At 36.6% G+C, this 17,076-nt stretch overlaps 1 protein-coding gene across 1 annotated transcript in view; it reads right to left on the bottom strand.

Annotated features, from left to right (window-relative positions):
• Window positions 1-17,076, bottom strand: part of LOC135215286 (tudor domain-containing protein 1-like) — a 219,273-nt gene that overhangs the window by 107,093 nt on the left and 95,104 nt on the right. The gene's annotated exons all lie outside the window — the stretch shown is intronic.

Here is a 17,076-nt window from a genome sequence, read left to right as displayed (position 1 = left end):
GCAATGGTAGTGGATCTGCATTTCCTTTATTCTGTGTTCCCTAAATTGCCACTTATATTTAGCATTGATTGAATTTTGGAGGGAGAACAGAAAAGTTTATGCAAGGCATATGTAAAAAAAATTTTGAAATTTTGAAAATAATTTTAAAGGGTTTGACAAAGATGAATGTAGTGTAAATGAAAGAAGATCGGTAACATGCTTAATGTAGATTTTGAAAGGGGGGATACTAAAAGACCTCCTCATTTTGGGACCACCTTGACGTGGTGAGGGGCTCTCGAACCTCAGGAATTTCTTCCCAGGTTCGAACCTAAGAGTCCCATATAACATTATATATAATTTGGGTTACTTGAGAATTTTTCCATTTTTGTCAAAATTTTCCATATCTAATAAATAAGAAAACATATCATAGCAGGTTAAATCTGGAGCTAAATAGTGAGAACTGTGGTAGATCCATCATCTACCTGACAATGTTCGGACCTGGTTTTCCAGGCAGAACTATTCTGTGGAGCTGGACCACAGATTCCAGGGGTTGACTAGTTCTATAGTGCATTTACTTTTCTACGATCGCTGTGGTGTGGCTTGTACAGATATCATACGTTGCCAGTGTTCATGTTATGGTAATCATATTAGCTTCATGGAGTCTACTGAAATAGTTTTCATTTATTGAAATAGTTTTCATTTCTTGAAATGTTCTTTGTTTCCATAAGATATTTTGAATGCATTTTGCTTCTTATATTCTTTGTTAAAACCTGTTTCAGTAATAAAAATGAAGATGTGGCATATTTTTTCCTTGGCGATGCCAGATCTAGTTTAGGCAACCTATGATTTTTAAGAGAATTGAAAAGGTCATGGTCAATATCATTAAAGGATGCTTGCTCTCGATCAGCCACTGTTAGAAGTATGTATAGCCCAGCCCAAGTGACTCCCGCAAATGCCTTCACCCCACCACCTGAGGCCAAAGAAATAGTCTATAATATCCTGAAATACTTCAAATTGATGTTTTGAAGGCTATCCAGAGAACATCTGAAGCAACAAAAGTGTCAGAAATGACTAAGTGTAGACTTAGCAAGGAAACAAAAGAGACAGGAAATATAGTGGAATCTCTAGTGTTTCAAAAAAAGAAAAGAGAAAGTTGAATCCTGTGACTGACTTGGATGATTTTGATAAAACAAGATAGTGAAGGCCAGACACCGGAGCCAACAGGCCATTTAGCACATATATAATTATAGAAAGAGAAAGAAGGAATAGCTAAATAGAATAGGGAATAAAAAAAAAAGTTAACGGGGAAGAAGCAAACCCTTTCCCTCGACTCCGAAAGTCTAAAGCGGAATCCTCCTAAGAAGGATTATATCTGCGGGAAGCATTTAATGGAATTTAGTACATACCCGATATATGACAACTCTGCCTTTTCTACCCTGCCCCACCAGAGTGATATTAGAAAAGTAAATGCACTATAGGAATAGAACTCGGCATCCTGTCCAGTTTGCTCATAATGTGATTAGGATGGGGATAATTGTGTTATCATAATACTCTTAGTGTTAAGAAGCAGGTTTTGCTTACACTTGGGTCATACTAATCATGTTATGCCATCCTCTTTTTGGGTAGGGTAGGGATGCGGACATTTGGGAGCCATTTCTCACTTGTGCCATTTGCTGAAGATTTAACTTCTTGAAGGGCCAATGATATCTTTTCAAGATTTTTTTTTCTCAAATGTTTTTGTGATTAGTGAACTTGCTGATTTGAGTACTCCTAGCCCCATGATGGAAAAACTCTGGCACAGCCGATGACTTGGCACGTCACTCCCAAATTTCCTTGGTACAGCCTCAAGCAGTGAAAACGCTATAAATGCTACAAAGGAACACAATGTTCCAAGTGAAGTAGCAGAGCCAGGACACCAATTAGGGTACATAAAAAGTAAAAAAGAAAGAAACAAAAATAAATTGGTAAACTCCAATATCGTAACAATGGAACCATATGTGATGAACAATAATTCTGAATTAGAGACAAATAATCCTCCCAACAATACAGAAAAATATAAAAATCATAATAGACAAGCAACATACATAAAACAAGGACCAAAAAGAAACAAAAATTACCGACTTAATCCCACATCGGTAGGTTTTGATGACCTCTTTGGATCAGATAACTGGTCAAGATTTCTAGTCCTCAAAACAGACAACAAAATCTCAGCAGCGATACTAGAAAACAAATTTCTTAACATATATATAACACAGGACAAGGAATGTATACACATCAAAGATAATGAATGGTTAATGTAAGAAACCAACAAAAAGCATATAAAAATAACAGTTACAAGCTACAAAACATTGAATTATATACAAGGCACAGTCATTCTACGCAACAACAAACAACAAGAACTTTCTTTTCAAAACAACTACTACTAGACTCCTGAAAATTGAGATATAACAATATTCACGATCAAGAAATATACTCAATTCCAAGGAGGAAAGGCAGGAATAAAAATATCAACATTGCCAAAATAAAATTTTCAGACCAAGACCTCCCATTTAAAATCAGAATAATTGGGCAAGATAAACGAAAATTCGTCCATGTATTCCAAACCACTACAATGTACACAGTGCTCAAGGTATGGACACATACAAAAAATGCCATAATAAGGCAATATGTGCAGTCTGCTCATCAGGTAACCATACCACTAACTGGAACTGTAACCATCCGAAATGTATCAATTGTGGGCTAGCCAATCACATGAATCTAACGAGTTTTCCTTTTACCAATACGACACAGAGCTTAAATTGTTAATAAATAGGACAGGAATATCAGTCAAGGAAGCTAGACTCGAGCTAAAAGTAAGAAGCGTCAGTAATCCATAAAAAAAAAACTTTCTTTCTCAAATGTAACTAAAAATCAAAATATCGATCACATTAATAACAAACAAGATCATATAAGTATACAAACTAATTCTCATATCAGTAATACGTACTAAACTCCAATATAAGCATGATATCACATCAAATAATAATCAAAATGAAAAGAAGAAAAAAAATACTGGAACGAACCACACCTAAGGGAAAAAATTGAACGTTGGAAATCATAATCATTTCAAAGAAACTCCAACCACAGCAGGAGAACATTCTTAGAAAGACATTGTATATTGCCCTGATCACAAGTGGAAATACACAATTATGCTCATTCCCAATCATACAACCAACATCTGTACAGTAAAGAATCAATTAATCACTTTACAATTCCCAACGGATAATACCAATGATTGTATTCTCTCATATAATACTAATGAAAAATCATACCATTAAACCAAACCAAAATAAAACTGTCACACCCCAACCATACACAAGACCCAAATATTCCACTAATAACAATAAAACAAGTAACCCCTCAAACCAGCACTCCTTAACACTACCAAAGAAGACCAGTAGAATTTCAAAATCAGAAATTTATAAAGCTAGAAGATCAGATGCTTTCGATCAAAGAGACTGAACCAATAACCAATAACGTGGTTGTCATGAATGCTTCATAAGTACTTATAACCAACTAGTACCCACCAAAACAGAGGACACAATTTTATTAAATTACGAAAGTGCCCTTTAACACAACAACATGAGTATGAATTATGTTCTGAATCCTTAAAATACGAAAAGGAAATTACAAAATAAAAAAATAGACACTATGTAATTATGAAAAACAAACAACTGCTGATTCTAATAACCAACATGCAAATACAATAATTAAAAACCACAAATCAGTTCAAACACATAAAAACTTTGAGACTAAGTAAAATCAGCATTCAATTTACAGATATAACACCAATTCCTCCCAATAATGACATATAAAATTATTCAATGGTATATAAATGGCCTCCTAACCTGACCACTTCTGGGTGAATTACAAAGAATCGTACGAGACCACAGTTGCTTGTTATTCACCAACTGACGGTGGAAAACTAGGCACAGCAATGTATGTTCATAATAGTTTCACCTATGAACTTTTAAACATAACATCACAATCATATTAGATAACAGCTGTCAAATTATATATGATTACAATTTGTAACTTATGCAACCAACCAAATTTTAATTAGAATTTCAGTGATCTTTCAGCATTAATTAACAAAGTACAAGAACCCCTACTTTTAGTAGGAGATTTTAATGCTCATAGTCCCTTTTGGGTTAACAGTCACCCTGCTGACACACCAGGAATAAACATAGAGAAATATGTATCAGAACATAACCTATGCTGCCTAAATGAACATGATGTGTCAACGTACTTCTCCAATACCCACTTATCCTTTTCTTCAGTAGATATCGCGCTGTGCTCGGTTGACTTAGCTAAAAGACTTGAATGGATGTCCTGGATGACTCATATACCAGTGACCACTTCCCCATTGTCCTTGATTTAGATAATATAATAAAATATTGCTACATGTAAAATATATCCAAAAAGCAGATTGGGATATTTGTAATCTACATACCAGAAAAATACCACCATTTCTGCATAACCAAAACCACAATACATACTTGTGAATTCTTCAAGAATTTCATATTAAATGCTGCCGATAAAAGCATATCTAAAACAAGGCCACACCCAAAAAAATTCTGTCCTATGGTGGACTCCAACCCTAGCAACTTTTAAGTAAAACCAAACACATATTAAGTCGAAATCTTAGCAGACTTAAGACGGAGCTCAAAGCCCTTAACAATTTGCCCAATAAAGGGATTTTGACGAAGGAAAAATCTATTTCTGGGCAACGACCTGTGTCGCCCTGTGAAATGGTTTTTTTGATAACTATTTTCTTAGGTATAAATATTGCTATTCATCCTAGAGAAAAAAGAAAACAATATAATGCCAAGATAAAGGGCTCGCTCACCTCTAATAGAAGTGTCGGTATAGTAAAGGAGCGAGTGGAATCACTACCAGAGGTCCCTTGCCATTTAGCTTCTTCCTTCGACAAAACCCCCAACTACGGAGGAGCCGTGCTACAGCTCCCGGTACCCTCTACTACTACCGTGAGCGCCTCAGACACCTGTGACGTCATTCCTGAAGATAGCCTCCAAGCTTGGGGTAAGCTGGGTGAGGACAATCTAACTACAGGGTGGGTTTCACAGGGCGACACAGGTCGTTGCCCAGAAATAGATTTTCCTTCGTCAAAATCCCTTTCTTGGCTTAACCTGTGTCACCCTGTAAATAGTACCAGAGAATGCTAAAACACCAAGCTTGAGGGACAGTACAGATAAGCAAGAAGGTAAAAACAAACGCCTGTAAGGTTAATAGTATAATGATCAACTTAAATTACAGTTTTACAATTAATAGTTAATAGTATGAACCCTTAAACATGGGTTAGAACTTAAGGATAATTAGCCTATCAAACAAGCAAAATATATACATACAAGGTAGGCTTAAGACAGGATATCAAGTTGACTTATACATAAACAATAGAACTGAATCCCAAACGAGAATGATGAACATAACAGCAATACTCAGGTAACAAAATTACAATAGAGGCGACTAAACTAAGTAAGGGTGCAGAGTGGGGCAGCAGAAGGAAGGCTACAAGAAAGTTAGAAGAACCTAAAGAGTCGGAGAGAAACTGTGTTTCCAGCTGCCACTGCTGTAAATTTGAGGGCTTTCCAAGGGTTTTAGGTAGTGCTGTTTAAAACTGTCGGAGATTTCCAGCCTGTATATTTCTTAAGATCGTCAAAATTCATATGTTGAAAATAGTTAATAGATGTGGCCACTGCCCTAACATCGTGGGCCCGAGGAAAGGACTCCGGGTTGGCCTGTTTAATGAAGTATAAGATTTGTTGCCTGATCCCTTTTTAGGGAGATTGTACCACCCTCCTTCCTAATGAACACGGACCTGAAGATCTCAGAGTTGTTCTACCTAGGTAAGCTCTTAATGAGTTGACAGGACAAAGAGAAATGTCTTAAGGTATGGTGGGAGGATTTTCCACGAGGACCATCTGTCCTGTGGATCTTCATTTTTGGCTAGAAAGTGGGCGATCTGGGGATAGAAGGACTCCCCCTGAGGGGAGGAACTCAATGTGACCCGGTTCCCCCCCGCCCTTGATAAGGCTGACAGTTCTGATATTCTAGCTCCTGAGGCTAAACTTAGTAAAAAATAGGTTTTCCTCAGGAGAGATATATAGTTTGCATGAGTCATTATTAATGTCCGAGGCCAGTTTGAGGACATCATTTTAAAAACCAAGAGACTGATTTAGGTCTCGTTGATGGTCTCAGTCTAGCACAAGCTTTTGGTATGGAGGTAAAGTAAGAATCCGTAAGATCTATGCTAAAACCAAAACTGGAGGATCTTTTTTAAGAGCTGATTTTGGTTGTGTAGTGATAGTGCTTGCTGCTAAACCTTTCTCAAACAATGATCTAAAGAAAGTTATGGCTAGGTTCGTTGTCATGACTTGAGAGTTTGAATCCTTAAGGAACTCTGCTAGTTTCTTAACAGATGAGTCATATTGACGCAGGGTAGGACTCCCTTTTATCTGATTCCAAGAATGAAATATTCTGGGGATCAATGTCTGCATTCCTCATGGCTGCGAACTTCAGGAAATCCATAAAGTTAGGGTTTTCTGAATTCTTGAGGAAGCGGACACAGTCTGAGTTTGCACTAACTGAGTTAGTTTGGGGTTGGGAATCACTGTACTGTCCAGAAACTAGTTTGAAATGTGAGTTCTTGGGCGGCCGGAGGCGTTTCGAGTGAGAACACTGCCATGGCTTCCAGTACATTGATATGTAGTTGACGGAATGTTGAAATTTTTTTGTGCTGAGAGTATCCTCCCCATCCTGTTAGTGAAGCGTCCGTGTGGATCACTAATGATGGAGGAGGAAATTGTAGGGGAATTGCTTTTGATAAATTCTTTGCCTCCGTCCAGACGCTTTTGTAAGATCGCCGGGATAGAGGCTAGTTTGTCCTGTAATCTGCAATTCGCTTTGGAACGCCATACTCTGTTTATATCCTTGAGTTTGGCTCTTAGCAGAACGTCCGTGACTGATGCAAACTGGAGTGAGCCCAGGATCCTCTCCTGGCACCTCCGGGATGTTTTGTTGTTGTTTGAGAAATTGCTTTGTAGCTCTTACTATTCTTTCCTTTTCAACGACGGAATTGATAGTGTGCGCGATTGTAAGTCCCACTGAAGGCCTAACCACTGGAATCGAGATTCCGGTGTAAGTCTGGACTTGGTTTTGTTTATTTGGAAACCTAGATGTTCCAGAAAGTTGATCACCTTGACCGTTGCTTCCTTGCATTCTTTGGGATTTTTTGCCCAAATAAGCCAATCGTCCAGATAAGCCACTAGCATTATTCCTTGTTTCCTTAGCTCTTGGTTGGAGGAGGGCCCTCTAGCCAACTCCAACCTAGGCCTTTGGTTACTATGCTCTGAGCCCAGGGGGCTGAACCTCCACTGCTGGCGGAAGAGTACAGTCTCCCTCCTACCTTGGGACTCTCACTGTTGGATTGCCGAGGGGCGACCACCTCTTGCTCTTCGGAAGCCTCTTCCCCTGTTTGTAGCACTGCCGGATCCCCTGAAACGAGAGGCACCCCTAGCTCTGCTGCCTCTCGCGAACTGTTGAAGGCCTGAAAATTCTGGCCTTCATAGGTGGGGCTGTAGGCTGGGGAGACAGCGAAGGCTGTAGAAGGCTGATGGTTGCTTGTGACGTGTGTGGGGCCAGGACTAGGTACTGTTGTTGACCCTTGGAGGAGGAGTGCTGTTGCCCTTGAGGTACTTGTACCGCTTGGACCAGCGTCTGCTGAGGGTTCTGGAAGGGCAAGAACTTCCTCGGCTTCTTCTTAATCCTCGGGTTCGAACCAGAGGATTCCTGTTTCCTCTTAGACACTAGCCCCACCTGACCTTGAGGCACTGGTTCACCTTAGATGCCTCATGTAAGACCTCCGCCACCACTGGTGCAGGGAAGAGGTCCGTCCCCCAAATTGAGGAAGGTATGAGTTTGTTCGGTTCATGGCGGATGGTGGCTTCCGCCAGGACATGCTTCCTGCAATTCCTCCTGGCAACTAGAAAGTCGTTCACTGAGGAGGAACACCGTTCAGGTGTTCAAAAGTTTTTGTTATATATTTTTACATAGAAATATATTTTCAATATATAATTGTGGATATTTTTTAGTATTACACATACTAATTCTAATATATAAATAATTAAATTAGTTCAAAATAGTCCAGAATACAAAAATCAGGAAACTGTTTAATAAGTTATGTGCAATAGCTTACAAATACTCGACCTCATTGCTGTTGCCATAAAAAAGATAGAATTTTTAATATTCTTTTGTCTGTCTTTCTGTATTTCAGTAACTTAAGTTGTGGCTCATGACCAGCTGTAGGCTTTTTGAAATATCCATCACGTCCTTTTTGGACTCGTTTCAGCCCATCAATGAAATTCCAAATTGTTGGATGCAGCATTCCTAGCTCCGCATGCAGCCCTCTGTCAGTTTGTTTGCTGTTCTGTACGGTTATTAGTTTACCTTCTTCAAGGGTTCGTTGGAACAATAACCAATGTAGTTGTCTTCAAAACAATTAAAAAACAGACTAGCTCCTCACGTAGAGAAATGGTAGGTATCCACATGACAGTCAAGGTCATTAACTTGGACAAATGAAAGAGCTAATATACTTTTTACCCTGTAAAACAAAATCCTTTTGCGCTGAATAACTTTACACATCGCTAGTCAGTTAGGCAGCTGACCAATAGCAACTTGAGACATATTTTCCAGAGATTTGTTGATTAGAGGATTTGGTGATTCGTAAGTGTTCTCAGCTCTCTGACGTGCAAACGATTTTTTCCTTTGAGGCTTGACCTTGGACCAAAAATTATTTACTTTAAATTTTGAGACTGTTGGGATGGAAATTTTGGAAGCTTAAGCTTTTCATCATCTGTCAATTTCTTTGTAATGCTCCTTCTAGGACAAAACAGCGACTGTCTTATAAAAAAAAAAAAAACCCGTTTTAACATAAAATTGGTAGTTGCTGTAGAGTCCTCAAACACTGCCACTTCCCTGACGAATAGCATGGGATTTGGGTAAAGGTTCATCCTGTGTTGACCAACAGAATAATGGTTCTTGGTCTTTTAACTGGCCTGATTGTAAAATAAGATTGGGCCGATCATAAAACAAGATGGCCAACGTGTATGTGCCATAATAGTCACTACTGTAGTCTTGACGTGGGAAACTGGGTACAGCTTCACTAAAGACAAGACAAAAGGCATTTTTGTCTTTGAGTCTTTGAATCCATTATACTTGATCATGTGTCATAGTGTTTATCATTGCGACACAATACCCAGCTACAAGACCAGGTTAAAAGATAGTTCTTTGATATTAGTCTAGTCGCCATGGGGCTCTGGCACACAACTATAGAGGGTAACTCTATTTGAGGACTCAGTAGCTACTACAAAAAATAGGTTTTTGTTTTTTCCCACGTCAAACATTTATTATTTTTTTTTTATATTATATACACAGGCAGTCCTTGGTTATCGACAGGGGTCCAGGGGGTCCATTCTCTGCGGTGTGCTGATGAGCAAAAACCGCCATTAACCTTAAACGCCAAAGGGGTATATTAAAAATCGTCTTCCGTGTGCCGAGGGAGTCTCGGAGTGAGCACGGAAGCGGAAAAAACATTTTTTTCAAAAATTCACAGCGTGCTTAGTTTTCAAGATTAAGAGTTCATTTTTGGCTCCTTTTTTTGTCATTGCCTGAAGTTTAGTATGCCAACCATCAGAAATGAAAAAAAATTATCATTATCATATATAAAATAATGCAATATATGATAGCGCAAAAACAAAATTTCATATATAATTGTATTCAATCGCGCTATGCGCAAAACGGTTAAAGTAACAAGTTGTTTTTTTTTCGTTGTAATGTACACTAAATTGCAATCATTTGGTATAAAACACATGTAAAACGATAAAAGCAACACACAAAATATTATCACAAAATGATGCATGAATTCGTAACGGGCTGACGTAAACAAATATTTTTTTTTCAAAAAATTCACCATAAATCAAAATATTGTCCTAGAAACTTCCAATTTGTTTCAAAATGAAGAAAAATGATTGAATATTACTATTCTGTAAGAGTATTAGCTAATTGCAGTTTTCGACCATATCTGACGAGTTAAGGGGGCCGGCCGGAACCCCTATATATGGAGGTATAGGGCGAAAAATGCAAAGTCATGAAAAAATTCATGGAGCTTCATATGGCAATTGAGAATACGTATAAGATATATTTCGTCAAAATTCCTCTTACTTTCGTAGTTACAGGGTAATTAGTTAACCCTTAAACGCTGAAGCGGTAAAAAAAAATGTCTCCCGTGTGCCGGGGACGTTTCAGAGTGAGCGCGGAAGCGGAAAAAATATTTTTTTCAAAAAATCACAGCGCACTTATTTTTCAAGATTAAGAGTTCATTTTTGGCTCCTTTTTTTTGTCATTGTCTGAAATTTAGTATGCAACCATCAGAAATGAAAAAAAGTATCATTATCATATATAAATAATGCGATATATGATAGCTCAAAAACGAAATTTCATATATAATTGTATTCAAATCGCGCTGTGCGCAAAACGGGTAAAGGTAACAAGTTACCTTTTTTTCCGTTGTAATGTACACTAAATTGCGATCATTTTGGTATATAACACATTGTAAAACGATAACAGCAACACAGAGAAAATATTATCACAAAATAATGCATGAATTCGTAAACGCGCGGACGTAAACAAATATTTTTTCAAAAATTCACCATAAACTAAATATGTCCCAGAGACTTCCAATTTCTTTCAAAATAAAGGACAAATGATTGAATATTACTATACTGTAAGAATATTAGCTTACAAATGCAGTTTTCGACCATATCTGACGAGGTAAAGTTGACCGAATGTCGAATTTTTTTATATATATTTTTTTATATGCAATTATTTCGGAAATAAGAAAAGCTACAACTTTCAAATATTTTTCGTTTTATTCTGCATGAAATTGTGCACATTTTCATATATAAAACTCTATGAAATGCCTTTATGAAATGGAGCAAATATTCCGAGAATGGGACTTACGCATTTCGGAGATTTGTGGCGGAGAATCCGCGCGCGGAGGGAAGGAAGGTTTTTTTTTTTAAAATTCACCATAAATTTAAATATTGTGCTAGAGACTTCGAATTTGTTTCACGATGAAGATAAATGACTGAATATTACTAGACTGTAAGAGTTTTATCTTACAATTGCGTTTTCGACCATTTCGGTAGAGTCAAAGTTGACCGCCGAACGTGGTGGTTTTTTTTTTTCTATTTATCATGATTTATATGCAAATATTTCAAAAATGAGAAAAGCTACAACCTTCCAACTATTTTTTGTTGTATTCTACATAAAATTGCGCACATTTTCATATATAAAAACTTTATGTAACGGCTAATTTAAAATGGTGCAAACATTACCACAATCGCACGTATGGTTTTTTCAGAAGAGTTACCGTGCGGACGTAAAGAAAATGTTATTTTTTCATAAATTCACCCTAAATCGAAATATTGTGCTAGAGACTTCCAATTTGTTGCAAAATGAAGGTAAATGCTTGAATATTACTAGAATATAAGCGTTTTAGCTTACAATTGCGTTTTTTGACCATTTCGGTAGATGTCAAAGTTGACCGAAGGTTGAAAATTTGTCACTTATGGTTGCGTTTTTCGACCATTTCGGTAGAGTCAAAGTTGACCGAAGGTTGAAAATTTGTCACTTATATTTCAAAATTGATAAAGCTACAACCATGGGTTGTTTTTAATTGTATTGTGGCATAAAATTGCGCACATTTTCATATATAAAACATTATGTAACGGCTAATTTAAAATGGTGCAAACATTACCACAATCGCATGTATGATTTTTTTCATAAATTCACCATAAATCGAAATATTGTGCTAGAGACTTCCAATTAGTTGCAAAATTAAGGTAAATGATTGAATATTACTAAAATATAAGAGTTTTAGCTTACAATTGCGTTTTTTTATCATTTCTTTGGTATGAGTCAAAGTTGACCGAAGGTTGAAATTTTGGCACTTATCGTTATTTATATGAAAATATCTCAAAACTGATAAAAGCTACAATCATGAGTATTTTATTGTTGTATTCTATATAAAAATGCACACATTTTCATATATAATACTCCATGTAACGGCTAATTTAAAATGGTAAAAAAGTTATGTCAAAGTGACGAATTAATTTCCGAGATGTGTCGCAGATACTTTTTAGTGCGGCAAGAAAGAAATTCGCGCTTGCACGCCTGCGTAACGATTTTAAACAAAAACAACACCTTGATCTGTGAACTCCCAGCATCCCCCAAGGCGCGTGATTCAAGAGTTTTCGGCTGGTAGGCCTAAAAGTATTTTTCCGCGAATTTTTAAAAAACTTTTGTATGTCGATGTAAAATACATCAAGTTGGCACCCGAGAGACAAAAAATGTCGATGTAAAATACGTCCAGAGTCGGCGTTTAAGGGTTAACATAACTCAATAAGCCTAAAACATTGATCCGTACAAGAAAATGCAATATTTCTTCTATTATCGTAAATTTTGATAATTATTGTCAAAGAAATTGGAGAAATGGCATCTGTAGACATTCCCCGAGTCGAGAAGGAGACTTCAGGCTCAAGCTACCAAGTCCAGTCCTGATTTAGTGCAATCACAGACGTCAAGTAGTCTACACGTTTCATTTCACCTCTGACATTCGCCTGCTTTCACGTATGTTTATGTATGTTTCGGCAAGAATTTCATCATGCCAATGAGGAAAAGACAAGGGAAACATCTCGCTAACATACAGACGAAGAAAATCGCTCAGTATTATTACAGAATATCATAATATATGCGTAGTTAGTGAAGAGAGAGGGGAGGGTTGCTTAGTAACGCCCCCGTCTTGCTTGACAGCACACCTCACACTGTGCTCAAGGCTACGATCTTTGAGAAAAGGAGATCTCCATTTATGATAAATAACAAAGTTTTGTTTTTAATACCCAAAATGGAATATGAAATTCATAATAATCATGATTTATTAAATTGTCTTTGTAAAAAAAGTGTACGCTTGTCGAGTTTCACCTCTTGACATGCTCTTGCAATTACGTTTGTTTATCTGTGTTTCGGGCAAGAATTTCATCATGCCAAAGAGGAAAATACAAGGAAAACATCTCGCTAACACACAGAAGAAGAAAATTCGCTGTAATAAGCAGAGTTTAGTGAAGGGGAGAGAGAAAAATTGCGTAGGAAGGAGTGCCCCATCTTGCCTCAAGCAGTGCCCCAGGCTGCGATATATGAGCAAAGGGATCATCATTTATGATTAAATTATGATAAATAAAATAGTTTTGTTTATTATACACAAAAAAACAAATATGCATTCATAATAATCATTATTTATTAATATTGTCTTATAGAAATACGAAGGAAAACTTTGAACGCCTTTATCTCAAAACTATACTTATTGACCTTCAAATATCTTCTCACTTAGTTTTAAAGCTATAACATTGGAATTTGGTATATAACTCAGAAAGACATTATAGAACAATCAAATAGAGCCCTTTTTTCCAATTTTTGTTTCGTATTTTTTTATAAATTTTTTTTCTCCTGATTTATAGGGTTTATTTTTTGACCATATTGAAAAATTCATATCTAGCAAAAAAATGACTTTTAGAAAAAAAACTCTCCATTCAATTGGAGGTCTACATCAGGTCTATATATGGTAGTAATCCCAGGTCTTAATATTAAATATCAAGGGAGGAGATAGAATTTGAAAATGGTTATTTTCGGGATAAAATTGCCCTGGCGTCACAAAACCGAAGGTCAGAGGCGAAAATCATATGCGGTTTGGAGATGTCCCAAGTCACCTTATTAAGTGGTATGAATATCAAAGTCCTGTCCTTAAAAAAGGGCATTAGCCGGCCGGGCCCCTTAAAGTTGACCGAATATAGGATATTTTTATTTGGAAATTAGAAAAGCTACAACATTCAAATATTTTCGTTTTATTCTACATGAAATTGCACACATTTTCATATATAAAACTCTATGAAATGCCTAATATGAAATGGAGCTAATATTCCGAGAATGTGACGTACGCATTTCCGAGATTGGGGGGGGGGGAGAATCTGCGCGCGGAGGGAAGGAAAGTTTCTTTTTTTAAATTCACCATAATTCTAAATATTGTGCTAGAGACTTTGAATTTGTTTCAAGATGAAGATAAATGACTTAATATTACTAGACTGTAAGATTTTTAGCTTACAATTGCGTTTTTCGACCATTTCGGTAGAGTCCAAAGTTGACCGCACATGTTTTTTTTTGTATTTATCGTGATTTATATGCAAATATTTCGAAAATGAGGAAAGCTACAACTTCAATTATTTTTTGTTGTATTCTAAATGAAATTGCGCACATTTTCATATATAAAACTTTATGTAATGGCTAATTTAAAATGGTGCAAACATTACCACAATAGCACGTATGATTTATTTGGAAGAGTTACTGCGCGGACGTAAGGAAATTATTATTTTCTTCATAAATTCACCATAAATCGAAATATTGTGCTAGAGACTTCCAATTTGTTGCAAAATGAAGGTAAATGATTGAGTATTACTAGAATATAATAGTTTTAGCTTACAAATTGCATTTTTTCAAACCATTTCGGTAGTCAAACTTGACCGAAGGTTGAAAATGTGACACATCATTTTTTATATGAAATATTTCAAAACTGATAAAAGCTACAATCAATTGGGTTGTTTTTAGTTGTATTGTGCATGAAATTGGCGCACATTTCCATATATAAAACTTTATGTAACGGCTAATTTTAAAATGGTGCAAACATTACCACAATCACATGTATGATTTTTTTCGGAAGAGTATTTACCGCGCGGACGTAAGGAAAAAGTTTTTTCATAAATTCACCATAAATCGAAATATTGTGCTAGAGACTTCCAATTTGTTGCAAAATGAAGGTAAATGATTGAATACTACTAAAATATAAGAGTGTTAGCTTACAATTGCGTTTTTCGACCATTTCGGTAGAGTCAAAGTTGACTGAAGGTTGAAATTTTGGCACTTATCGTTATTTATATATAATATCTCAAAACTGATTAAAGCTACAATCATGAGTATTTTTTTTTTTTTTTTTTTTTTTTTACATAAAAATGCGCACATTTTCATATATAATACTCCATGTAACGGACTAATTTAAAAATGGTACAAAAATTATGTCAAAGTGACGAAATAATTTCTGAGATGTGTCACCGATACTTTTTAGTGCGGCAAGAAAGAAATTCGCGCTTGCACGCCTGCTTAGCGATTGTAAACAAAACAACACCTGATCCGTAAACTCCCAGCATCCCCCCAAGGCGCGTGATTTCAAAAGTTTTCTGCTGGTAGGCCTATAAGTATTTTCCGCAAATTTTTAAAAAAAACTTTTGTATGTCGACGTAAAATATATCCAGTCGGCACCCGAGAGACAAAAAATGTTGACGTAAAATACATCCAGTCGGCGTTAAAGGGTTAACTAAATCTTGGCGATTTATGGCACCTCTGTTAGTATGTTATGGTGCCATAAATCGCTGATTTTATGGCGCTAGTGAAGCACCTCAGAATCCGGATTCACCACCAACCAAGTCCACCGATAACTGGGGGACTGCCTGGTATTACATATAGATTTTTTAATGACATTAAATTTTAATGTATATAAATCATAGCATTGATTAAACTTCATATCTGTTATTTTATTTATTGGTCACATTGCCTCATTTTATTTATGAATCATCTTTCACTCATTCATTCTATCATTTACCATAATTTATTTACTCCTCATTACGGTGCTGAATGGCCTCCTTGGTCCCAGTGCCTGGGCTTTTGCTCTGAATATCAAACATCCATGTATGCATCTAATAGTTATAAGATTTTTGTTAGATGCTGATGACCAAACAGGGAAATTGGAAAATTTATTCAAAAACAAAGGGCAGGGCAGAAAAAAAAAGAATGGAAACATTTCAGAATTGATGGTCTTCATCAGAATTTTGTGCAGCAAAAAGATAGAACGACTGCTTTTCAGGGGAAACTTGCAGTTAAGAACAACTCATAGAATACATATTCAATAGTTAAAGAAACAAAATGAAAAGTTCTGGGTGAGGGGAACCAGTGTCTTAGATTGCTGGTAGTCAGAGTTCGATCTTTGTAAAGAGTATTAAGTCACAGGTATATATTTAAATTTGATCTGCATTTAATCAAACTAAATTATATTTTCCTAAGAACCTCAATCATCTCAATAAAAGTACGTTACCCAGTAATAGTAACCTTATTTTCACTTTTAGAATATAGTGGTACCTCGACTACAAAAAGTCTCAACTTACAAAAAATTCAAGTTACGAAAGCAAACACGAAGATTTTTTTGGCTCTACATACGAAAATAGTTCAGGTTATGAAAGGTTGTTGCTGTAAAGTCCCGAGATTCTCCCGGACCACCGATAACAATTTTAAAACTCGTCATGAGATCCTGCTCTCCTATTGGTCAGCATCTCTCCCATCATGCATCTACGTAGCGGCGTTCTTCGGTCACTCCGAAACAGCATAGTTTGTGTATGCACATAAAATTTGTTTGTTCTATACGATTTAGTTTATTAACATAAATTCGTTAGTGATTTCGTTGTAGTACTACTTTATCATGTGTGAGAACTTTAGTACATACATATACTACATAACTTAATTACATACAGTATATACGTAGTCATGGGTCCCAAGAAAGTTGCTGAAGTTCACGGAAAGAAGAGGATGCTTTCTATGGAGACAAAGATGGAGATCATTAAAAAAATATGAAGCGGCATGCGGTTGAGTGTGATCACTAAGGAATACGGCCGAAATCCGTCGACGATAGGCACCATCCTTAAGCAGAAGGAAGCCATCAAAGCAGCTACACCTTCCAAGGCGTGACTGTTTTTGTCTAGCAAGAGGAGCCACATGCACGACCGAGATGGTGAGGCTACGCTTCTTGTCTTGGATAAGAAAAGGACAAAGAAATCGCTGGCGGTACGATAACAGAGACAGCAATCTCCCACAAGGTCAGCGCTATTT

The sequence above is a fragment of the Macrobrachium nipponense genome, chromosome 5, assembly GCF_015104395.2.
Source record: "Macrobrachium nipponense isolate FS-2020 chromosome 5, ASM1510439v2, whole genome shotgun sequence".
Classification (NCBI taxonomy): domain Eukaryota; kingdom Metazoa; phylum Arthropoda; class Malacostraca; order Decapoda; family Palaemonidae; genus Macrobrachium; species Macrobrachium nipponense.
The sequence above is the reverse complement of the archived record's forward strand: the minus strand, read 5'-3'. Positions and strand labels throughout refer to the sequence as shown.